At 37.7% G+C, this 27,285-nt stretch overlaps 1 non-coding gene and 1 pseudogene across 1 annotated transcript; both read left to right on the top strand.

Moving 5' to 3' along the window:
- The first annotated feature begins 485 nt into the window (after positions 1-485).
- On the top strand, positions 486-11,836 carry LOC131320466 (folylpolyglutamate synthase-like; annotated as a pseudogene).
- Positions 9,346-9,453, top strand: LOC131321449 (small nucleolar RNA snoR100). The gene has a single exon (XR_009198495.1). It is a non-coding gene; the product is annotated as a small nucleolar RNA snoR100 (small nucleolar RNA).
- Positions 11,837-27,285: the final 15,449 nt, after the last annotated feature.

Raw genomic sequence — 27,285 nt, forward strand, 5'->3', positions numbered from 1 at the left:
TGTAAATGGATATATTCTGGAAATCAAATTTATTTTTGGGTCTCCAAAAATGGAGACCACACCTCTATTTTGGAAATCAAATATCTAAAAATAATGATGGGTCCCTACAAAAATTCCCTCAAAGTACAAAAAAAATAGTGAATAAGTTATAAAAGTTTTACTCAATATGTCATCTTCATTCTCCAATTTGTAATTATAGAACTTATAATTAGTTGAAGTTTGCTCTAACAACATTGCCAGTGTTTAGATAACGGTACAAAGAAGGTGGCGATGCAAATTGACAAAATTGTCCTTTGCACCTCAAGTGTAACGATGTGAAAGAAAGGTTGAAATTGTTACCAAGGAAAACAATCACGGTTTCTCTTGAAAAAATTCGATGCTTAATTTGCTAATGAGTTAAACCCCAGGGTTGTTTTCGTAGTTTTACATAACAGAGGGTATAAATTCCGAATGCGTCCAATCCAACGACAAACTCTCTTGGAGCGTAACCGTTCGTCACTCGTGAAACGCAATTTGATTCGTACAGGCCTTCAAATACCCTTCAACCCCAATCCACCTATCCTCTGCCTCTTTCGCACAACCACAGCTGAGTGTTCAATCTCATCTTCCCATAACGAGCTTCTCTTTCTAGTAAAACCCTCCCTCCCTCTCTCTCTCTCTCTCACACACACACACACACACACACACACATACAAACTTGCACATATGTGTGTAAATGTATCTCTATATATATCTATATATATGTAAGCGTTGTATGTAATCATCTAATGAATGTAGGTTTCAAACTTCGGAGAAAATCAAAATGCCACAAGGTAATGAATTGTTTAGAAATTGTAGTCTCAAGTTTCTCTATATTTGCTCATTTCAAATGTTACGCACGGTGTGTGATGTGATATATGTGTTTTTGACGTTGGTGAAGGAGACGATGGATCAGCTAAGCCTACGGCCTCTTCGTATGATGAGGCCATGGATGTGTTGTCGTCTCTGATTACGAAATACAGTCGTGCGGATAAGAGCAACAAAGGCGATCAGTTCGATTTCCTCTTTGATTATGTCAAGGTAAATCCTTTGATTGACCACTTTAGTGACGTTTTGCTGCGCATTTGTTGTTAATTTGAGCTGATAGTTTGCAATGTATGTGCTACAGATGCTGGACTTGGAGGAACCGATTTCGAAAATGAGCGTTATTCATGTAGCAGGCACCAAAGGTAGTAATTCCCAATTCTTCAGAGAAGTGCATTTTTGTTGAAAGTGTGGTAGATCTTTTTGCTGGAAAAAATGGATTTTTGCAAATATTTTGGGCATATTTGAGTCAAAAATTAAGTGGGACCTAAATATCGATTGAGGTGGGGTCCGAGTGGGTTTATATATTGCTAAGTAAAATTCATTAAGTATTGCATGCGAAAATTGACAGTCAAACTGGGCTTTGTATGTGAGCTGAGACTATATGTCTTCAACTTCCCAGAGCAAAACACTTCACATGGAGTCAATTTCCCACCTTATTTTTTCCCATCTGTTTGGGTTGGGTCCAAACCCAATGGGATGAGAATTGAAGTCTTGTCCCCGATTTAGTTGTAGTTGTGTACTTTTTAGTATTATAACAGGGGTCTTCGGTATAGGTTTAGAAACCAAGCTCAAACTATCAAAGCTTTTCTCCGCTTGTCTCCTCTGTTCTTTCCTAAGTTCTTCTAGTGAGAAGAGTGCAAGCATAGTTCAGTTTGTGTAAACAGTCTAGTGCGGTGCCATTGTGCTGAAATTGTCGTATTCTGAGATGGACGCCGATAAAAACCTTGAGCACCCCGGTGAGGCAGTGAATCTATTTTAAGGATGCTCTGTGATACGGCCTCGATCTGCTTTTCTAATTCTGATATTTAATTCAAGTTTGCATTTTATATAATTCCCCATTTGTTCCCTATAACCACATATTTTCCTACACTTTTCGGAATAAAATCGCATCATTGATTCTGATGCATAGAAAATTAGTTAGAAGTATTTGCATTCGCTACTCGAGGAATGTTACCACAAGAAGTGTATTTGGTGCAACAAAAGGTCCTAATTGACTATTTAATGTCAGGTTAGGCTTGTCGTAAGAAATGAATTGTCATCTTTGATCATTTTCTTTTTTACTACTACCTTGGATCACTGTAGCTTTCATAATGGGGCCAATGTGAGGCCCATGAGCAGGTTGAGGAGAGCTCTAACAGGCCTTGTGACTTGTAAGGCCCATTAGAGCACTGGTAGCTACCTTCTCTTTTAGGCTTACTTTCTTGACGACGTTGACATAAGGGAACTGTAAGGCTGTATATGTATGTCGTATTTGGAGAGGGGTTTTTGGAGGGAAACGAAAAAGGTGAAGGATTCTTCTTCTTACGTAGGCAAAGACAATGAAAGAATCAATCCTGCAGTTGTGGGAATTAACCATCTCCTCAGTAAAGTACTAAAGTTTGCATGTATAAAAATGCTCAACTCTGTTTTGATGTTTTTTTGAGGACGAAACACTGATTTATCTTTCATTTTGAGATTTGTGAAAGGGATCAACATGCACATTTACGGAATCAATTTTACGTCATTGCGGCTTCCACACTGGTGTTTTCACATCTCCTCACCTCATTGACATCCGAGAAAGATTTCGACTGAATGGGTACGTTTATTCATTGATATAATCGAGGAATAGAGTTAATTGGTGTGATAAAGTCATTTACTATTTTTCTTGTAAACTAGGATTGTTGATTGAACACTTTTTCATACTTCTAATGTCTGATCATGGACTTTGAGAGGTGAACTCGACTTGAGTGTCGGGTTAAGTAAATGGATAGGTTCCATGAACTGTTCTAATTACTATAATTGCTCAGACTGATGTATTTTACAATCTTTTTAAACTTGAGATCTTGTCTTCCTGTTCTTCTAAATTTTGGGCCTAATAAAACGTGTAGTGTTTTTCTATGGTGGAAGTCGCAACTTGTTTTGTACATCAAGTTGGATAGACTAGTAATTACTCATGAATGTTTTTCGTATTCAATTTACCGTTACAAAAGTCTTTTTTCATGCAGTTTGTTAAAGTTTCCACTCTGGTTGGTTGTTTCAATGTGGACATCTGCGAAGAGAAGTTTCTGGCATACTTCTGGTGGTGTTGGCATAGGCTCAAGGCATGCACATTTATCTCCATTTCTGTGATCAACTTATTCAACTATTTTTTTCCCCCTCCATGCTAATCTCTTATATTGTTTTAGACCACTTTTGGTCAAGTGCTTCATATTGTATTTTGAATTGTACTATTGGATGAAAAGTTATCTTCTGGATATGCCTAGGTGAACTAATCTTTCTTCTTCACAAAATGGGTCTTAGCTTCTTAATTTCCATAGTTGTGGAATTTGAATGACTATGTACCACTTAGTAATGTATTCCCCTTTCGAATCGACAAGTATCTGTTTTGGAGCTTCAGATTTTCTGTTGCATATATTGTGGCATTGGATCCCTTCCAAAAAGGTTCGTAGGAGAAGACTAGAATGCTGTTATTATTGTCTTCATATGGATATTTCCTCTATCGGAGTAACTAAAAAGTATGTGTATGCCCTCACGCGTTATAACAAGCATGCTCTATCCCTCTAAATAAGCTTCACATTTGCCTCCCTTTTTGAAAGCGAACAGTGTCAAGGTGTGTCAAGTCTCAAGAGTGTGGCTCATAAGAGCATCCCATCAGACTAGGCAAATGTTGAGCTAAATTCTAACTAGAAACCCGCTTTTTTCTATTTTAGCAAGTCATTTCTTAAACTCTCACTGCATGAGCCTCTCTATTCTGACTACATCCTATTAAAATATTCTTTCTGTATTGTTTGATTATCTTTTACTTCTCTGTTTAAATGTGTTTTTTTTTCAATTTCATATTTTACAACGTTCTTATTCTTGTAATGACTATATTTGAAATGAACTTATTCTCAATAGTCTAGTCGAACCTTGTCGAGCACGTGTGCCAACTACATAGTCAGTCGTAATACATTATAGAGTTACTTATGAGTAGTGGTTCGCCTCTGTTGATGAGGAACTGTTCCTTTTTCAAAAAGTGCCGAGCTCCTAATGACACTGATGTAGGACCATTTTGGTGGATTTGGCTCGATACTTTGGTCCAAAAGTGGATCTGTTGATAGAGATGCGGATGCTCTACGGGAAATGGTTTTGGAGTTGTAGATTCCAAATGTATTTGCTAAGCTAGGGGTCAGGTATGAGAATTCATTTTTATCGTCATATAGACAGTATGAGACGTGTACACGGCTATGTCTACATCTTTTGGAGTTGGTATATTATACTCCTTTAGGGAGATTGAGCAGAGTATTCTGCCTATTTTCTTTTCTCAATTTGTCAAATTGCTGGTCTGACGATCCCATACCTTGCTAGAGTAGCCTGGCAATTTCTCCAAGCTCTTACTCCCTTGGCAGTTCCAAAATGATGAAACGGATAAGACATGGGAATCCACTTATACACCTTTGATACAAGCGCACATGCTATTATACAAGTGGTGAGGTGAAAATACTAATCTCCAATTGTTTTTTGTTCTTGTGGTTCCTTCTATTTATATGCAGGAAAAAACCAATGATGATATGCCAATGCCTACTTACTTCCGCTTCCTTGCCTTACTTGCCTTCAAGATATTTTCTGCAGAACAGGTAGCTTATGAAAACTCATTATTCTTTATTTCGGTTTCTTCTTCCGCTCAAAGAATTACATAGCATTAAACAACAGAATTTCTCCCGATCTTTTTGTACATTCAAGTGGATGAAGTTAGTCCACGATAAATCAGCACATGAAGGTGTTCTTTTTGATGTAGGTAGATGTAGCTATCCTGGAGGTTGGGTTAGGTGGAAGGTTTGATGCGACAAATGTGGTATGCTTGGACCTTAAGATATGTTAATTTTCTACAACAATTACTTAATAAATTTCAGTTACCCTGGAAAATATAAGATTCATCCAATGTGCTCGTCTTCTTGGTAGGTTATAGAATCTGGGACCCTTGTAACGTGATTATGCTAACATTTCAGGTACAGACACCAATTGTCTGTGGTATTTCTTCTCTCGGGTATGATCACATGGAAATTCTTGGTAAGTTTCCATCTCTAGTGACTCCAACGGTGACTGCTCATGTCAGTTTCAATTGTAATACAGTGAGATAGCTTGTCTGAGATACCACATCCATACTATGAAATGCGGTAATATACCATTGTGTATTTGTTTGTTTGCATATGACACTTTGCTGCCCCAACAATATTGTTTTGTGCAACAAAGATGTGCATCTAGTTCGATTTCCCAGTATCTGTGAGGATTGCGGTAGTTTAGCTGGTAAAGTGCGTGATAATCTTCATCACGCACTACAGCTATCGTTTTCCTACTTTTCATTGTTTGGCTCGTTGGTAGTTTGCACCTTTATTTGGTAGATTGCTGGCTATTATGCTTTTGACCGTTTGTATAATTACTGCATCATAAATTTGCAAGTATAGTTTATCTTCGTCATAAATTTGCCTAGAAGCAAGAATATAAACATTAAATTGCTTGATGCTGGTGTATTTCACAGACATCCTTGACCTTCAGTCAGGGTGTCAATTTTGTCATCTTAAACCTTGTACATTGTCTGGTTGAGCTTGATCTTGAACATGTGAAACCTAAGAGTGGGACAAGCACCAGTTTTCCATAATTATATGAAATGCTCCAGAGGGATTAGTGACGACTTATTCTTGGTACCACCAGCTACCTTTGGATTTTATTGCAAGTCACATAAATATTGACAGTTTACTTGTTTCTCAGAGTACTGATTACTTGCACATTTTAAAGTTTTATGTGAGTGTCAGGTTCGAGTTGCGTGCAATAAGGCTTTTCGGGATTCAGTCAAGTACATAATAAGTTCTCTTCCATGTTTGTTACATCCTGTAAACAGGAAATACTCTTGGAGAAATTGCAGGGGAGAAAGCTGGTATCTTCAAGGTGTTTTTCAGAAATCATCTCTTTTGTTTACATATTCCAATATGAAATACTTCTTACTTCCAAAAGAATATAGGTTTTTCTTTCTTCGTTCTTCTTCTTCTTCTCCTATCTGTCTTCATTTTTTTTTTGTGTCCTCATTCCTCTTGATCCTCTTTTGATGCAGCAAGGCATTCCAGCCTTTACTGTGCCCCAACCTGAAGAAGCATTGCGCGTACTTGAAGAGAAGGCTTCCCAGTTGAATGTAAGTTGGTTATTTATCTGTAAGTTGTTTATTTTCCTGTATGTTGGAAATAAAATGATTAAAAGCTTGACTCCAAAATCTAACGGTTTAAGGATGAATGTAATCACTCAACAACCACGAGACCAAGTACTGCAAGAAAAAAACTGCTTGTTCAGGTTAACGAAAATGAACTGGGGAGTTGTTATACTGATTCGAGTTACTTATGGATCTTAAAATGGCCAACTTTTGCATTAAAAATTGATTGGAAACATACTTCACAGATAAATTTTTTTGGATCTCTATGGGCTGGCTTGCTGGCAAAGTCCAACAGCCAGGCCCACGAATTTCATAAACATGAAGATTGCTGACAAGTGACCAGTCACTATTCTAACTATCAAATTAGGCATAAATACTTTCCTCCATGTTGGCATGGAGTTCAATAGAAACAAAACCATGCCATCTAGCCTTACACTGTAGATGCCTTTTGCCTTTGCACAAAAGCAAGCACGTTTTCAGTCAATGTAGCTACTACTGATTGTAGTTGCATATTAAGTTACAATGCTAAAAGGTGGCATTGTAAATTTGCAATAATCAATCAGCTGGTTTATTGCGGAGTTGAGAAAATCATGCTGATTACAGGTACCAGTTAAAGTAGCACCCGCACTAGATATGAAATTGTTGAATGGTCTAAATCTTGGTCTTCATGGTGAGCATCAATGCCTAAATGCTAGTCTTGCCATTGCTTTATGCTCTACTTGGCTCCAAAAGACCGGTCGCATTGAAGTCAACAACCTGGAACAAAATGTAAGTTTGTAAAGCGAAAATTTATCCATTCTACACAATGTTAGGGCTTCGCATTGTTGTGATTTATTCGACATGTTTTGTGGTTTCTTTTTTCTGTCTTGGAAAAAGAGTTCTCTGCCTGAACATTTCATTAAAGGGCTTACAATGGCTACTTTACAAGGACGTGCTCAGATTGTTCCTGATCGGTTTATTGATATTGAAAGCCCAGGAGATCTGGTGTTTTATTTGGATGGAGCCCATAGTCCTGAAAGCATGGAAGTATGTGCAAAATGGTTTTCCCTTGCCATCAAAGAAGGGAATATAAGCAAGAGTTAAGGAATAACCAACAGGATGATTTTGGTTATGGTTGTGAAACTCCCAGGATGAACTCCACACAGGTAAGAGCATAAAACTTTTGATAGCGTTGGATCAATATCTCGAAGAACTCAATTTAGAAATTAGGAACATTTGATTGGTTGGGGGTACATGTTTAGATTACACACTAATTGCTGGTGAAAATGACTTTTAATAAGGAAAATGGTGCAACTTATGAAAGGAAGATCGACCAATCTACTTTCATTTTGCTACCTTAAACTTTTATTCGGAGGCTACCTTAAACTTTTATTCGGAGGAAACAAGAAGAAAAAGAAGAAAGAAATAGAGTGGTTTAGTTATTGAGGATTCTAACTAGTGGTTAAGAGGCAATGGCACAGTGAGAAAATTCATGGCAGTAATTGGAGCTTCCACTTTTACTGAACTTCCATGCTACTTTGATTGTGATGTCTGGCTAGTGGCTAGAATGATAGAGGGTGATAGAATAGGTACACGCCCATGTATAGCTTCAGATCTCTTTCCATCGTAAGGGATGTAATTTTGTTCAACTTCTAGTTTACTTTATGATTAACTAGTTAATAATTCCCGATCATGAATTTTGGTCAACTTTTAGTTTACTTTAACTAGTTTCTAATCTGTTATCATGATGGACCTCCACAGAAAATTTGAAGAACTAATGTCTCCTGTGATTTTTAGTTTATGAGAGACCGTTTCCTTGACCAAAGAAACTGTTATGTCTATATAGACACACTTCTATATATTTGGTGCAGAACTGTGATTTCTAGAATCATACTGTTTTATGTAACAAAGGCTTTGGCTTATTGGGTAGCTACATAAGTCCTCTTTTTCTCTCCTTTTTTTTTTTTTTTTTTTTTTTCTGTTGTGTGTGTGTGTGAATGAATGCATTGTCTCTCTATGTCCTACTTCATTTTCTTCTGAGATGCTGCGGAGCTGAAGTTGTTGAAAAATATGCAGATTTTGTTGTTCAATTGTATGTCAGTGAGGGACCCGCGGTTGCTTCTTCCACGCCTGGTTAATACATGTGCTAATCATGGTAATCATCTAACAGGGATGCATCTTTCATATTGATAATTGCTTAATGCCTGAAGAGAGGTGAACATTTAAGTCAATAGTGGCCACTGGATGTAATGCTCCCAAATATATGGCACATTAGATAGTACAAGAAATAGTTGACTAGAATTAAACCCAGACCTGCTGAAGTTGAACCATTTTAGCTAAATTTGAAGCAGCTATCTAGTCTTTCATAGAATCAGTGGATGGAAGGAAGTTGTGTTTGGCATTGATGGGTGTTAAATTTCTTTCTTCTTCTTTTTTTTTTTTTTTTTGATTATCACACTTTCATTGCTCAAACAATCATACAACTACACAGAGGCATACCTCTGGCTATACACTAACCCGTTTGATAAGAGGTTTGAGACTTGGGATTGGATTACTAATCCCATGGGAGTATTAATACTCTGTTTGGTAACCAAAAAGGGTCCGGACTATTAGTCCGTTGGGATGTCCAATCCGGTCTTTAGGGGGTATTAGCAATACCCCGTGGGACTTGGTATTCATAGTCCAATCCCAACCCATTCTCATTACCAATCCCTTCTCATTACCAATTTCTTCTATCAATCCAATCCCATTATCTAATCCCATCTCAAACAAACATACTCATTATTAATCCCTTCTCATTACCAATCCCAAACCTAATCTCATCTCCTTACGAATCCTACCTATCTATCATTGTTATCAAACGAGCTCACATAACCAGCCCCTAAACCACCCTTATACAACCACAAGCTACACAAGGAAAGTAAGATACCAAAACACAACTACACAGACAAACAAACAAATAGAGAAACCATACCCCAAACATCATCTCCTAGGCTGCAAAATTTTTCCAGGAATTCCCCACTCTCAAGGCATATAGCCTTATTCTGAACAGATGGTTCCACCATAGATAGAGCATCCCTGATGTTTGCAACAATTTTCACGACTACCTGCTCCTTAGGCATACTGATGCTCTGGACTATCAATGAAGGAAGCATGGTAATGTGCACAGAAATTAAATTGGGTCTCTAGGCCTGCCCTCTCTGTTGCTATTTGGCTTTGATTAGTGGGCATGGTTCCGCAGCAAAACAGGTATAAGGGGCCACTGTTTTAGTGGTATTCTGAGAGCAGCCACTCTGTGCATATTGCCAAAGCTTAGGTCTGTCTCCAATCCTCTTCTGCCCATACCTCCAATGATTGGGAACAACATGGGTTCTGTCTGTCTATCTACCTGCTCCTTAGGCATTACCTTATTATGGAAATCCTCTGATTTCTCTCAAGCCAGAGAAAATATTCAATTTTCCCAATTCGAATTTGATGTTTCAGGAGTCCATTTCAAGAAGGCACTGTTTGTACCAAACATATCAGTGTATAACAAGGTGTGGTCCAGTGCCTTACCATCGACCGATTTGCAAGTTGATCTTTCATGGCAATTGACTCTTCAAAAAGTATGGGAGAACCTTATTAATAGCCAAAAAGGTATTACTGTTACTTATAATGTGTCATTTTCCTGGTTGGAGTGTCGAATTCGGGACATTTTCTGCCAAAAGCAAAACTTAAGGTATGGGGTGAAGAATTGCCAATATTATACTAAGCGATCATTCATTCCATCATCTCCCCTCACGCGCTGCCACTTGTTGAGAAAAATTTACAATCCCTCCTACATTTTAGAAAATTTGAAATCCACACCTCATGATGACACTCAGTAAAAAGGTTGCAAGATGATAGACCCAAAAAGAGGCTACACTTGATAGATATCATAAAGCGGCTACATGTGGGGGATATTAAGAGTACAATCCCACATTGGTTGGATATGGAATGAGTGATCATATAATTTATTATTGGGACCTCTTCACCTAAAAGCTTAAGCTTTTGAGTTGGATATAAAGTTTCACAAATTCCAATAATATTAAACATTTACCAGTTCCTATGTTAGAAAAATGGTTAATAGTTTTAGTTTCAATGGATTCTCATTTTATTTCATGTGCTTTTAGCTGTCTTCTATAGTACAAGAAACTCAATTTTTTTTTATGTAAAATTTGTTTTATAAGGTGTCCTAGTTCATATGGGTTCTCTGACTTGATAGGACGGGATGCCAAGAACGAAGATCTCACCTATGTAGAGGGTGGAATTGACAAGGAAAGATGTGTTAGGAGTTGTGAGAACAGTACAGTTTTCCCTTCGCTTCCCTTAGCTGTCAAATGGCTGCGCGACACTGTTCAACAGAATAAATCTATCCGTCTTCAGGTGATCGCTAACTTTTGGTGTCCAATATCTGTTTATCCCTTATAAAATATGGTCAGGTAACTTGCAAATCGTCAGAGGTTTTGCATGTTTGACCAGATAAAGATTGTTAAAGCACAATGCACTTTGAAGTTTGAACTACAAATCTTATAGAAATGTAACTAACAACGTTCTTTCATTATAACATTATTGATTGACTGGCTTATGTAATACTATGTAGTAATTCCAATAGAGTATCACGTTGTTTTTTGTGAGCCTAGGATTGAGTAGTACATGTCAGGGGAGGATACAGAACACTATGCTATACTATTTCAGTTGTATAAAAGCTTTGGATGGATGAAAGAAGATATTATAGTTAGACATGGCTTACGTTTTTTGCTTCTGTGCTAGGTCGCTTGGAAAATAATTATGGAACTCTCTTGTCAATGGTTCTTTGTATTTGAGCAACCTATAGTTTCACGGTGGAATGCTAAGGCATCATAAACCTTGTCTGGGGATACTGTATTCCCATTGACTTTCACAATAAGAAGGCAAAACATTAAATCACTAATGGCATAACAAGACGAATGGCATAACAAATAATACCTTAAAATGGCACAACATCTACCAAGAAGACATAACATTTCACCATATTTTGCATAACATTTTGAAAATCACTTTATTTACGGTGTTCCCCGTCATAACATTCACCGCAAAATGGTATAAGAGTCGCCATGAAAGGCATACCATGTTCACACCATAAGACGGTGACACTTTAGAATTCCCAATTTTCGCGTATAGGATAATTCTGCTTTACTGATCCTATATTTCCTTTCCTGCGATTCATATGCCAGGTGCTCGTAACTGGTTCTTTACATCTTATCGGTGATCTACTAAGATTAGTGAAGAAGTAAGAGGGGGGGTTCTCATTTGGCATTTTTTCTGTCAGACAAGTTCTGGTATTCATGAGACCAACAGGTTCTGGTTACAGCGACAAGTTCTTTTTGCTGTTCTAGTGACTGCTCTCTTGCATCAAGTACCAGATGAAAGTGTTCTACTCCATTGATGCAGGTCTTTATGCACTGTCTTGGCCATTTCATTTTGAATCCGTAAACAACCTAATGAAGCGAAAGACCAAAATGTTGCACTGCATGCATTTTGGGATATTGTCAAACAAGTCATGACACTACTCATTGAAGGGATATTCACCGATCAGGCCGGGTCGTGTTCACAATTGACCCAGCACCCAAACCAGTTGTTGGATATTTTGCAATATTTTTCTGTTGTATCATTTTTGATAATGGATGCATATATTTATTGTGGCTGATAGGCAGACCTTATTCCTTTTTACGTTTATGCATGTGTGTAAATGTTGGAGACAGAATATGACATTGGTAGGTGTGAGTTTTGATCGGAAAAAAAAAGGCAATGCATTGAAGGCTTTAGTTGGATGGATTTTTGGAAGTCTGTATTTTCTTTTTGAGCCAGACAAGTGTTAACTACGGTCAAAATTGAATAGGAGAACTCTTATCAAGTTGTTGTATCCTGAAGAGAACAAGTCATAGTCATTTTCTATTGCACCGATACTTAGAGGGCTTGAATCTCACTAAGGAGAGCGAGATTTTCTATGCCTCAGCCAAATTAATTTGTCCATTGTAAGTTTACTTTTGGTGTTTATCGTTGCAATATCACCAACAATTTAAAGAGATTTAAAATGGACCATTGCTAAGATGCCCAATGAAAATGTCGGACATCTCAACAAGCCCTTAAAGTTCAAAGAAGTTCACTTCAAATGGTAGAAAGAAAATGTGTTACTCTATCTCAGCCTTCTCAAAGTGGCTACCTTCTCATTTCGAAGAACCCCAACAAGTCTCCATCGATGGAATGACTGCTGAAGGAAAAAGATGCTTATCTTGAACAAGTTCACGACCCCATCCGAAAATATATGGGCCGTGACCGGTCAGCGAGTCTAACTCACCAAGGCCTGCTAATCTAATCTTAGGGATTTTCCAGCTCAAATTAACTCATTTAAAAATTTTAGATTTAGAATTAGCAGAAGCGTGAATAACATTATTCCAGAGTGTGGGCATATCGACCCCTCTCTTTCCGTGGGAGAGCCTACTTTCGTTTGTCACTGAGGGCATTTGCATTTTCCATTCACATTACTTTGGCAGGTTATCATTATGCCATCGTTTGTTCAGCGGATTCCAAAGTTCATGCTTGTTCAGCAGATTTCAACATTCATGCTTGTTCAGCGGATTTCAACATTCATGCTTATTTAGCAACAGAATCCATGCTTGCGTTTAACATCGCAGCTTAGGGTCCACTATTTTTAGGGTCCCTTTTATGCAAAGTGCGGCATGAAGCTAGCCCGGCTTAATTCATTTTGTGGAGTTGCTACCAGGTTTGAAGTTGACATGAGAAACCACCATTCTAATGACTAGACACAAGGCAAGCGATCTACTTTAACCAGAATTTGTTTGCGCTCGAGAGCTAAGTTACAAGATGAGAAGATCTATTTTAACCAGGTATTTCCCAAAGAGATCCACAAGAATCCTTGGTTAAACCTTATGCCCTTAGGTGTGTGTATAGCTGCTCTTTAATACCCACCAAGCACCATAGATTTCTTATTCACCCTTTCTCACCAAGGGTTTCTCTCTAAAATAAAAAACTAACTTGTCAATTACTAACTAGTAACTACCAATCACCAACCCTTTACCCAAGGGTTTAAGGTATTATTTAGGTGGCCGCTATTCGCAACCCAATTCTTGCTACTCGCAGTCAATTGCTACCTACAAACCACCACCTTATAAGGAATTGCTACTTACAACCAATAAATTATTCCTGAACTCCCCTTTTTGCCCTTCTATACAATAAACATAACATACATACAACCCAACAATCCCATTCCTTCTTCTTCCGTTCGTTCCCTTTTTTAACCTGGGTTTTCTTTCTCTCCAGTCCATCCACAGCTCCAGTCGACTCCCACCACCCACGGGTACCATTACCGCCACCACCCACCTACCCACCATTACCGCCACCACCAACCCCCACCCCACAGGCCCACCTCCCGTCTCTCTCTCCCTCCCCCGTTTATTCTTCTCCTATTGCCCCATTTCTTCTTCTCCTCCATCAGTCACCACCACAACACCACTCTCACCACACCACAATAGCAATACAACTTTGAGGCGAAGGAGGTGTGAGAAGAACGCACAACACATCGGCATCACCAACTATTTAGAAGTTGAACATTGGTAAATTTTTGAATCTTGTTATTACGCGGGTGTTTTTTATTTTTGTTCAATTTTAGTTTGAATTTTTTTGAGAAACGCACAGTAAGTATGTTGCTATTTCGTGTATTTCAGATTTGATCGAACATTAGAGTCCGTTTGTTTTCCACAGTTTCGGATATTAAAGTCTGATTGTTTGCCCCTATTCGGATTTTAAGATTTGAAATTTATTGCCTCATTCGGATTTTAGTATCCAATTGGCCGATTGGCCCCTATGTACTACAACAGCAGCTGAATTTGTTAGCATAGCTCATTCGGAATGTAATATTTGAATTTTTTTGCCTCATTCAGATTTTAATATCCAAAATATTTTATCCCATTCGGACTTTAAATTATACCCAAGTCGTGTATGTATTTTACCCCAATTCTGTAATCGGTCTCCGTAAGTTTTTCACTCTAGACGTTTTCATCATATGATGTGAACCGATTAGACAGTGACACGAACCCGTTGACATTGTCCAGGAATGATTGACAAAATTTTTGAATTTTAATATGTAGCTGAATTTGTAAGGTAAGGTCATTCAGAATTTAATATCTGAAATGTTTTGTCTCATTCGAATTTTAATATCCAAAGTATTTTACCCCATTCAGACATTAGAGTCCAATTTGTCCTCTCTATTTCAGTCATTAGAATCCGATTGTGTGAGAACCCATAAACATTCATAACATTACCCCACTCAGAGTTCTTTCTTCTCCATTGAAAAAAAATAGAAAAACCCTAATTTGGCTTGAAGAACTTGAAGTAATTTCTTGGAGTTTGACATGTAATCTGAAAGTTTCTCTTCTTGTGGTAAGAAATCTTCCTTAAACTATGAGTATTGATGAATATGTGCATATAGAATCAACCTACATGGAAGAGATTTAAGAATTAGGGTTCTATAGTGCTTACATGGTGATTTTATACCTAATTCATCTGAAATTCTCAAATATTGTTAATTGGTATGGATACTATGATTTTGATCATGGAAACCCAAGATTGATGCATGTTGGTTGGTATATAGATGGATTATGAGCATGAACTTGTAGAATTTTGAAGTTGCTTACTACTATTGATGTTGAGAAATTTTGGAAAATCTGGGCAGCATCCAAAGCTGCGTTTTTCATCAAATTTGTTATACTTAGACAAGTTTATTGGTTATGGGTCCTTTCGAGTCTTAAAGATGGTTAAGTTAGTGTTGTTTTGGCGATGGAATCATCAAAAAATATGAAGTACACGATTTGTAATGAATATTCGATCACAGACTGCTTTGCTGAAAAACTGTGTTTCCTGCACAGAATTTCTGACTTTGAGATTGAATTTGAGTTGGTTCTCTTGCTTATAAAATTTCGGGAAAAATCAAGGATGAACTTTGATGTGTTATTATGAGTTATACCAAATCCCAGGTCATTTGGGTGTATACTTTAATCTTGACAGATTTTACAAATTGGTATGACACTATTGGAAATACTTTGACCATAGCATGTGGTCTGAGTTTGTGGAATTAATTGAGCGACCTAACGAGGTCGTATTATTCTAATTTTTTGAGTAGTTGCTGTTCTATATATCTAATTTGATCTTATAAATTCGTGATTTTTAACTCTGTACGGATTAGTCTTTAAAAATACAACTTTGAGTCTTCTATTTGGGAGGGACATGCATTTCATGCATTCATATGTTGCTTTGTGCAAGTAAACTTGATTTTTTCTTTTTGTAAAGGTGATTTGGTGATATCAATTGTGTACTAGGTGTTAACGAGGTTCCGAGGTCGTCCGAGATACATAATCCGTGAGCGACGTGTTGGTGAATCTTTTGTGTAGAAGTTAGAGGTGGGGTTTTCTTGACACTTGGCTCATATTTTATTATATGTGCAAGTCTTATGCCAATTTAATTCTTCTCTTATGAGCTTGAAAGTAGGCCTGTCAATGAACCGGATCCGATCCGAATCCGACAGATCCGGATCCGGATCCGATAAGACCTAATCCGATCCGGATCCGATAAAACTCAAATCCGATAGTGGTAATTCGGATCCGAATCCGAAAAATCCGGATCCGATCCGAAAATTCGAATCTGATCAGGAAACTTTTTTTACTTCAAAAATTTTAGCAAAAAAAAAAAAAAATTTCAAAAAAACACAATTTTTTTTTTCAAAAAAAATAAAAAATACAAATACAAATTCTTAAACATTTTTTTTTTCAAAAAAAAAATTACTATTTTTTAAAATTTTTTTTTAAATTTTTAAAAAATAAAGTTCGGATTCGGATTGATAACGGATTTAATCCGATCCGATCCGGATCCGTATTGAATTACCGGATTCGGATTATCGGATCGACTTTATCGGATCCGGATCGGATCGGATTTTTCGGATCGGATCCGGATTAGATCCGGTCCATTGACAGGCCTACTTGAAAGTAAAAAGTTTATTGATGGAAAGTTTTTGTCATGTTACCATTGATAGATGCTGATATAATTCTATAGCCAAGGTTTATGTGGCCTGTCGTTGGTATTACCTGACACGGTAGTTTATTCTTTGTTAAACTTCGTTTTGGGTGTTTCTAGACGCGGGGTGTGACACCGATTGATGTATCTTTATTCAAAAATTAGTATCCAATTCACCTACCTTTAATTCAAGCGTTAGACTAATGTATTGTTTGTAATGTACAGAAAATACAATGACATGAGTTCCTCCTACTGTTTCTGCAAGGAAGAGGAAGGCTGAGCAAGCTTTAATTTTGGAAAGTAAACGAGGCAGAACACGAGGACGAGGGCAAAGGCAAGAGGTTGGAGGTGAGGAGGATGTGGTGGTTGAGCAACATCGTGAGGTAGACTTTAGTACCTAGAAGGAAAATAAATACTATAGTTTTGTATGTGTTTTCATATTAGTCAAATGCAATAATGTGATAAACCTTAATTCATGTATAGATTCGTATCGTTTTTGCGGAAATCGTACTTCAGGGTCTCACCCCATCCTGTAGAGGTGCCGTATACCGAGAGTGCAGAAGAGCGCAATGCAGCGGCTTTGGCTATTTTGGACAGTGTTTTGGGTGGTACTAGGGCTACGACTTCAACTTGCCCGTATGAACTACGACAAACACTTGTTGAAATGCAGAGGACTTTGAGGGGAACAGAGGCTGCTGAAGCGAGCATAGCAGGGCCTAGTTCGGATCGTTACTCGAGTCGTTACACTAAGTGCCGGCGCCGTGACCATACCTGAGACTTGATGTTCTATGACTTATTTTTGATGGACTCTTTATGGCCTTGTAATTATTTTGGACACTTTATGGCCATGGTTTATGGATTACTTTCCGTGGTGGAATGACTTTTGTTTTATTGCGAATAACTATTAGGATATTTGTGATAATTGGATACCGTTAAAATATGAATGCTAAGTAGGGCACCTAAACGTATATTGGTTGATTTGAATCATTCTTGATACTTTCCTAGGCACAGATAATTCGCTACACAATACTCGTATGTCAAAATTTAGATTTAAATGAGGAGTGCCGTACGAACTGACAATGCTGTAGACAAACATAGAACACTACCAAAAATAAGAGTTTGCATAAATTTCATATTTTATAATAAGATTCTATGAACTAAAATTTTATATAAAAGTCCTTCGAGCCAACCTAGTCTAGTTCGATTATGTCCATCGTTGCCACATCATTCCCTACTACTCCCTCCGTCCCAAAATGATTGTCCGGTCCGCAAAACGGAGTGATAAAAATAATGCAATTTTTTCAAGAAAAAATTCAAACTTTTTTTCACAAATTAAAAATACTCATCGATATCTAGTAAGTTGTTAAAAAACTTTTGATTTTTTTTTGCAAAAATTGTATTATTTTTAACACCCCGTTTTGCGGACCGGACAAACATTTTGGGACGGAGGGAGTATGTTTTTAAACTCTTCGATCTTGTTTGAATATTGTATATTCCATCCATCCGCGAATGAGTAGTGATGTATATACCAATTCCTTGCAATAGGCAGGATGAGGGAATTTGGTCGCAAATGTATCGTTACAAAGTGATCACCGTTAACGTGTCCGAGCGCAATCAAACGTCGTCTCTCAGGGGGAAGGGGCGGATATCGTAGTGGGGCAATCTGAAATTTTATTGAATAGTCATGTCAAAAAATTTTTACACAAAATCCGTTGTCTTATTTGACAAAATCTCGGGTGTCATTTAATAGTCCTGTCAGCACGTATTTCGAGAAATAAATTCGCTCCAAATAACCCATTTTTTACTTACTACATAAAAATGGCAGCATCATTGAATTTTTGGACACGAACACGTTTTACGAGGACTAAAATTCCTGCAAATGTATATTTTCATGTTAGCACGTTATACGAGGAAGAATTACATCCCATTTTCACCAATAATAAATAAGGGAGTTAATTTTTAAATTTTCCTTTTAATTTTCACACTCTTTTTCGTCCATAACAGCCCATTCATTCGGAGAAAATTCAATTCGAAAATAAATATCCGAAATATATAACAAAAAGTTTTGGACTTTAATTTCTGATTTATATACTAGTACATGGAGTTTAATTTCCGAACAAAATGAGAACTATCAAATAGAATAACACCAATCGAACACTAATGTTCGAACTGAATAAATAATTTCGGAAACAAATATCCGAAAGTTATACCCATGTTCAGACTTTAATATCTGATTTTTATACCTTTAATTGGATTCTAATTTCCGAACCGAAGGAAAACTATGACATAGCCTGACACCATTCGGATACTAATGTTCGAATTGGATCAATAAGTTCGGAAAGTAATATCCGAAATTTATACTCATGTTCGGACTTTAATATCTTATTTGTATACCTTTAATTAGATTCTAATTTTCGAACAAAATGAAAACTATGAGATGGCACGACACCATTCTTGTTTCTGAACAGAATGTCACAGACTTGACAACTATGAATTTTCAAACAGAAATACAATATAAGAGTTTTCTTGATGATCCGAAAACTACAAGCAGACGTAATCATCCAATTTTCATAACATTAGAACACATTACATAATACAACACATTAAATCGTTTCTCAATCTAAAAATGGCTAATTGACATGGATGACCTCCTTTGTTGCTACGTCAACGCCGATGATCTCATCGGATGGAAAAATCTACACACACATAATAAAAAATTATAGCCCGTAATATAAGATTGCACAAGATAAACACTCTATCAAAAAAAATACTCACCGTCTCCGTTGTAAAATGCTCCGTATAATCGTATGGAGGACAAGTCGAAGTAGGTATAGTCGATGGCCCTACATAACTACCAAGTGTTGAAGTGTCACCCTGTAACACTCAAAGACAAACCAGGTAAGTGTAGGATTCTAAGCAGTTTTATTCAGATATTAATATCTGAAAACTGGTACTAAATTCGGATATAAGAGTCCAACAATGTTGACAATATTCAGATATTAATATCCAAATAGTTGTACATAATTCAGACACTAGAGTTTGAAAAGTTAGTAAAGTTTTGGTACTGTGTATCCAACTGTAAGTGCAGGATTCTCTGCAGTTTCATTCAGATATTAATATCTGAAAACTGGCAATAAATTCGGATATTAATATCCGAATAGTTGTACATAATTCAGATATTATAGTCCGAAAAGTTAGTAAAGTTTTGGCACTGCGTGTCCAACTGTGTCAGGCCAGAACTAAAATTGAAAATGGAGGGCTTCTGAAATTGAAATGGGCGGGCTTACCTCTTGCTGCGATTTTTGCTCCGTCACTACAACATCTTTGACATGTTTCTCAACATCCATTGTGTGATCTTCCGACTCCAAATTGTGGTGTATTGATGGGTCAACTTTTTCTTGTTTATCAATGGAGGGAGAATAAGCAATAGAGGTTTCCATTGACAATGTAGGAGGAAGAGGAGAGGAGGAAGATAGGCAGACTAGGCTGCTGGTAGGAGGGGCCTTGTGGTGGGTGATGGCAGCTGGGTAGGGATGAAAATGGAGGAGTTTGAATGGGGGAGGGAGGGATGGATGGACGGGGAGATTTTTTGTGGTTGTATGTTCTGGGAGGGAGGGAGGGATGGACAGGAGATGATTTTTGTGGTTGCATGTAATGAATTATGTAAGAGGGTAAAATGGTCAAATAACATGAAATTTTAGGGGTATAATGGTCAAACTGAATAAGGACATTTTTGTCCATAATTGATAAAAATTTTAATCGGCTGCGAGTAGCAAGAAGTGCATTGCAAATAGCGGCCACCATTATTTATAGCCAAATAAGGTCTTCCCTCATTGATCCGGAGGTTTTCAGTTGCTACTGCCCGCAAACTTTGGGTCTTCCACTAGTGGTTTTCAGTTGCTCCTGCCCTACATTGGGCAAAATTCACTTTGACCCTTTTGATTATCGTTATGTGCGAATGCTTTCTTCATAGTTTAAAGGTGAGCATATAACTTACTTGTGGTTTCTAAAATTAGTTGATAGACCATTTTCGTCCATTTTAACACCAAGTGTGAAACACGCGCCTTATAAACTTGTGAGGCATTGAGATATATAGCTTAAGGACAATTTTGCCCTCAAATGTCTACCAAAACCCGCATACTTCTCCACCCACAGACCCAATTCTATCCCCTCGCTCTCTCTCTCTCCTTCCTCTCCATCACGATCTTGCTGCAATGGGAGATTCATCTCACAACAGCAAAAGTGGTGGGGACTCCGAGAAGCGGACTTGAAGATTGTAGACTCGAAGAAGGCATCAAAAGGCAAACTTTACTGGGTTTGTGAGAAATGGCTCCATGGCTGCGAGTTCTGGTCTTGGTGTTCCCTCGCCGCCGGTCGCAACCTCGCCGCTCGGATTCCCGTCCCTCGCTGCAGGCCTTGTTGGAGCGCGAGACATCGGCCAACAAATCATAATATGGACAGCTTTCCACTCGAACGGAAAAGGGTTTTCCAATTGATTTCTCTCCGGCCACAACGATTGCTCTCCGTTCTTCATATCCGAGCCCAACGATCCTTGTTGGGGTGATCTTTGATGGCCAATTGGTTAATAAAGAGAGACTGTCTTGAAATAAGGGATATCAGAAGGATTACTCAGTTTGGGATTTGGGTATTTTTTGTGTGCGAAATTGTGCTTGTAAATTGTAATTAGTAAGTGCATGTTGAATAAAAATCTATTTTCAGTTAAAAAAATAAAAAAAATGAAAGAGAGAAAAACGTGGGGAAGTGTGTGTGTGGGTGTGTGAACAGAGAGACTCTTAGGAAAAATTATTCTGTGTCAAAGAGGGTCTTGTCAAGTGGTACTTTAAATTCATTTTCCAAATTCATCGAACATGGGATTGAAAAAATATTAAATTATATATATTTTAAAGTGCTACACATACAACGGTTGTATCATCTGCCCGTTGACTGGTGGCTTGCCCGAACTCATGCCAATTTCCATTCGAAGATGCATAAACGAGGATTTTGTGTAAACTCAATTACTAATTTGAATTTGAAAAAAAAAAATTTCATTCAAATTGCATACTGAGCTTTTGATTTGCTTTTTACAAATTTTTCCTTATTTGGGACCCTATTCACCTCTTTGGGCTTCTATTGAATCGAGAAATAAATTTGATTGTTCACCTTATTTGTTTTTGGTAAATAGTCGCCCGGGCCTGGTCACTGCGGATGATTCCCGACGGAATCCAACTCAACTCTTCGGATGATCCTCTGCTATCGAGGTTTCGAAAATTGATGATTTAATAAAATCCTAAACTAAGACTAAGAATTCCATGAGTACGAACCTTTGGATCATCACTTATTCTATGAATAGATATAATGACTAAAAATCCGAAATCTTCCCTCTTTTCCTTGAATCACATCGGAAAACGGGGTTGAATCAAACGGAGGAGCCATTCTAGGCCGAGCCTCGACTGGGCCAGCATTGATGAAAAAATGCCTATGGCCAACCCCAAGCCATGGCTTGTGGGATCATACGCTACAGGGATTCGTAGATCTTCTAGACGTAGAGCGCGCAGGGCTTTGAACCCAAATACATTCCCTAGCCGTCCATTGCTGTAATAAATAACCAAGATTCGCTCAAACTTTTCTTCGGAAAAATTAAACTTTTCCAGGAAGAGTATTTTTTTAAAATCTAGACCATCCAAATACATCTGGACGGTCAGAATTACGCGCACAATCAACATAACGGTTGTGCGCGTAGGATTTTTGTGTTTTTTATCACTAGCGTTTTGCTCGTTTGATACACGGGGTTAGAAAAAACCAATATTTTTTTATCCCATGCATTGAACGGGTATAATGTTTGAATTTTTTTTTTTTTTTGGTCACAAATTAATTTTTCTCCGGAAAAATTAAACTTTTCTTGGAAGAGTATTTTTTTAAATCTAGACCATCCAAATACATCTAGAGGGTCAGAATTACGCACACAATTAATATAACGGTTGTGCGCGTAGCATTTTTGTATTTTTTATCACAGCGTTTTGCCCGTTTGATACACGGGGTCGGAAAAAACCAATATTTTTTTATCCCATGCATTGAACAGGTATAATGTTTGATTTTTTTTTTTTGGTTACAAATTAATTTGATTTTTTTTGAAGTAATTTAATTTGATTTAATAATTGTTCAATGCACAGAACCAAAAAAATTCACATTAATATTTTTTTCTTAAACTATCTTTTATGGGGTGTCTGCTAAGGGGACAACATGCGTGTTGGACCAATCTGGGCTGTCCATACTTGGTAATGGATGGCTCAGATTGCATCTTGATCAAACAAATCTTGACCGTCCATTGTTGTTCTATTGAGATGCAATTTGAGCCGTCCATTGCCAAGCATGGACAGCCCGAATTGGCCCAACACGCATGTTGTTCTAGAGGGACAACATGCACCCGAATTCCTTTTTTATCAACATGCACCACGATCGAATGACCCATGAGAACTCTGTGCTACTCCGATTGAGATGGGTCTTGCACCAATCTCTTCGTCTCGTCAAGACGCACAAGACTCGGTTATCCAAAAGATTTTTGGATCAGATTTGGCGATCTGTAATTTCTGAACAGAATCGGCATGGTAACGGAAAAAGCTCCGGTCTTCTTCCCAATAGGACTAGCGCGTGTTCAACACCCTGCACGTGTATTGCTATATGTACCGACCATGGGGAGGGAAAATGTACAGACGGCCGCTGCCGGGCCGTCTCCGACCACCAGACGGCCAATCCGAACCGTCCAAAAATTCTGTAAAAAAAAACCGATGGGGCCAGCCTGGGAATCAACGGCATCCGAGGTGTGTAGGGTGCTTGATCCGAGCACCCATTTTTCGTGTATATACACGTATATACATATATACACGAAAAATGGGTGCTCGGATCAAGCACCCTACACACCTCGGATGCCATTAATTCTCGCGAGGGCCCCATCGGTTTTTTATTTTAGAATTTTTGGACGGCTCGGATCGGCCGTCCAGTGGCCGGAGACGGCCCTCTGGCGGCCGTCGGTACGTTTTCCCTCCCCCATGGTCGGTACTCATAGGTTTTCTGATTGGGAAAACAGTTTTGAGATCATCTCCCCACGCCGAACAAGACTCTGGGCTCAAATCAATTTTTGGATCAGATTATCGTTTTTGTAATTCGGTCTTGCTATTGTATTTTTATTTATTTTTTACATTCTTTAATACACATTTACTATTGTCAGTTTATTGGACTGATTTTAGAATTTTCCTTTGTAATTTTGGACAGAACACGAGCAAGAAACGAAAAAATGGTGTTTCGTGTTCTTGGTAACTTCTACGGCTTTCATGCCAATTGGAGTGCCGAGAGAGAGAGTCTCGCCATGGGTGTGTGTTGGAGAAAACTGATCGAGTTGGGGATCATGTGCCTCGTTTGACCGTATAACATAAAAAGGGTATCTTAGACATTTCATCCATTCCGTTAACGGAGTTTTGCATTTTTTTCGTTTTCAGTAGTTGAGAAGATTTGCATGGGCAATTTAAAATGTGAGGAAATTTCTGTGAAAAAAATAGGTGATACGGTGTACCTTGTCAGATCCCTCTCTCTCTCTTTTTTCATTTCCAAATCCTATAGGGCTCGATTGGATATTGTATTGGAGGGGTGTATTACCTCATACACTTGTATAAGGGCTTGACATGACGTTTTTTGCGCCGTTTGGATGCCATTTGTGTGGGTGTATTATCTAATCCCCCTCTTCCCATATCTAGGCTAATCCCCCCTCAGGGGGATAAATTATAGACACCCCCAGGGGTAGCAATAAATTAGCCGGCTGAATACACCCGGAATTTTGACCATTCTACCCTCCCTCATCCCCCTCTTCATCTGCCCCCTTCACACACAGAGACACACACATGCAGAGCGAGAGAGAGAGAGAGAGAGAGAGAGAGAGAGAGACGATTACAGTGAGAGAGAGCAGAGCGTCGGAGAGACAGCTGACCGTCGTCGGAGATTACATCACCGGAGAGAGTATGACGTCGTCTGGTTCTTCGCCACCGGACGGATGCAGCAGCAGAGGGATTTAATTGATCTGGGGAGAGTGGCATAGTCGTCAGTGATGGGCGAGCGAGAGGGAGAGAGACCGTGCGAGAGGGAGACTTCGGCGAGGAACTCTGAGATGGCGAGGGACTCACAGATCTGAAGAAGAAAAAGAGATCAAGATGGATTGTTGTCGATAATAATAATGAGAAAATTATCTGGTGCTTTGCACCTAGGAAATCAAGGCAATCCAACCGTCCAATATTGATTGTGAAAAAATTATCCGGTGCTTTGCACCTAAAAAACGATTTTTTTATATTTTTTTGACTATCAAATGAATTAATATATTAGTTAAGGAATTTATTATTGGTTAATAATGAAAAAATATTTAATTGTATTGGATTTTGTAATTATATATTTAATCTAATCAATAATCTAATTTAACACTACACAAGAGCAAAAGAAAATAAGGTACTGTATAAAATAAACTTAACATATTACATTTCATAATAAACAAAATAACAAAAATACTCCTATAGTAAAGCACTTAAAAAAATGATTTTTTTATATATTAAATAATATATTTAATTATTATATTAATTAACTAAATTATTATTGATTATTTGTGAACAAAATTAATCAAAGTTGGAGGCCAAGTCATTATATAATTAATCAAATGAATAATCTAACACTGCACAAGGGCAAATAAGTCATTTGATAGCTTTTTACATCATACACTCTTTCTTATACACCCAATTTATCCTTCATCCCAACCAAGTATTAATTTATCCCATTTCTCTAATATATCATCCAAACCATCTACTCCCTCCGTCCATTTTTAAGTGTTCTGCTTCGTAACTCCAACTTATTAAAAAGACATAATCATTACATCTTTCACATTAATTTTTTCCTCCACTTTCCTTACTTACCCATCATCATTACACTTTTACTTACTAACTTTTCGAAATAAAAGATACTTTTAGGGACAAAATAGACAATACACCAACTTTTACCCCCCTAACTTTACAAAATGGACACTTATTAAGAGACAGCCCAAAATGGTATACTGAACAAAAAAAAAAGGGACGGAGGGAGTACTTTTTAATACACCCTCTATAAATGTCATATCAATGTGGGTCCTCCATTCTTAACTAATACCCCTTACTATCTTATCCCCCTTCATACATAATACACTCAAAACTTATACGGCATCCAATTGAGCCCATAATGAAGAGAAGCCCCAAGGACATGATTATGGTTTTGCGTACTCAGTACAAATGGAGAAGTACCAATTCCTGGAACATACCCGGTAGGAGTATGACATGGTTTTAGAATTACCAACGCTTCATTTTTTTATTTTTTTGAAACAGGCAATTAATTCATTTCACAATACCTAAAGGTACAAGTCCGAAGGCTACAACTATTTTATCAGAAAATTATGGAAAAAATCAAAATTACTAAAACCTAGACATCGACGCTTCATATATAAAAAGGGAATGGATAGATTTCTTACCCTATCCCAGTTTGGAGAAGATCCGTTACATTATAGGTGCACCTTTTTCGATAGATAGCACATGTATTACAAACTAGCCCTACATATTTTCTTAATTGATAGGCATGTTGAGGATAGGAACGTCATTCTACAGCCTTGTATGATCTTCAGAAAAGTCAATGAATCTTGTACCACCTTCGATCTGGTACAAGCTTATACGTTGATGATTGCAAGGCTAATTAATTTGATCTTCAAGTGAAGAAATCCGCACATTTCGTTTCATTGCTCAAAACTTTCGTGAGAGGGTGTTTGGATCTTAGATTTCTAAAAGATTTATGAAGAGCAAAGGAAAGAAATTTTACTTCATTCCACTGGAAAGTGAAAACGTCGAAAAAGAATCCCTCCACAAATTCTAGACCCAAACAGAACCTAAGCAATTCAATGCTTTAGATGTAAAGCATTCAAAAGTAATGTGTCAACTGTCAAGTATTCTGAAACCAAAGCACTTCCACAGCTAACGATTATAATACATAAAGGCTACAGCATATATACCCATAAGCTTAGATGGTATTTTCCACTCATCGTCTAAGCAAACTATGCCAATTATTTGGTCCATGCAATACTTGCTTTTTCTATACATCTTTGAATATATACCACAGAAAAGGAAAACGTTAAAAACTTAACAGAATGTTTAGGTTCCAAATAAAAAGAGAAATATTCTGGATCGTTACCTTTATTGATTATTGTGAGAAATCCCATTGACAAAAGCTAACACTTTCTTTTAACTCTTTTGATAATTAGGGTATCCAAACTAAATTGGGCGCACGTCAACTAATTTTAGGGAAAACTAGTTGGGAGATTGATTAAAACCGAAGCAAAAACCATATAGCATCTGAGAGGAAGCAAATAGTTTCATGCCTTAACTACCAAGTCAACCCCTTCGATTCACATGCTGACCCTTCATTTCTGCGGGCCACATGGAAGTGCAAGGATAGGGGTGTGGCACAAGGCTTCTAAATCAAAAAACCACCTTGAAAAAATGTAGCTACTTTTGCTGCTTCCACAAAATCACAGACTAGTGGGGCCACCGTTGATATAAAGCAGCCCAAAAGATTGGCAAACCAATGAAAGATTGATTTCCACACAGTTTGAATCTTAAATCTACTTAGCAAAATAAAATACGTGCATATTGATGGGGAACGAGATATGTTATTTGTATTTGATCCTAGACGATATTTATTGGTTAATAATTGTCTACATAAAAAATGGTATTTGTGCACCCCGACAGATTCACTAAAAAATTATCTATATCCTATATACATTTACCATAATCTTGGTTTCGTCCCTCCACTTTAGTGTCCTCAAATTACTGCAATGTATGGCGTCTATGCCGATTTTTGTCAGGCTGACAAACACACACACGTTAAGGAACCAAAGTTGAAAATTGGTAAAAGGGCAAGAGTGTAAGTGTAAGCAATCCTGCATT

The sequence above is a fragment of the Rhododendron vialii genome, chromosome 3a (assembly GCF_030253575.1).
Source record: "Rhododendron vialii isolate Sample 1 chromosome 3a, ASM3025357v1".
In the NCBI taxonomy this organism is placed as follows: Eukaryota; Viridiplantae; Streptophyta; class Magnoliopsida; order Ericales; family Ericaceae; genus Rhododendron; species Rhododendron vialii.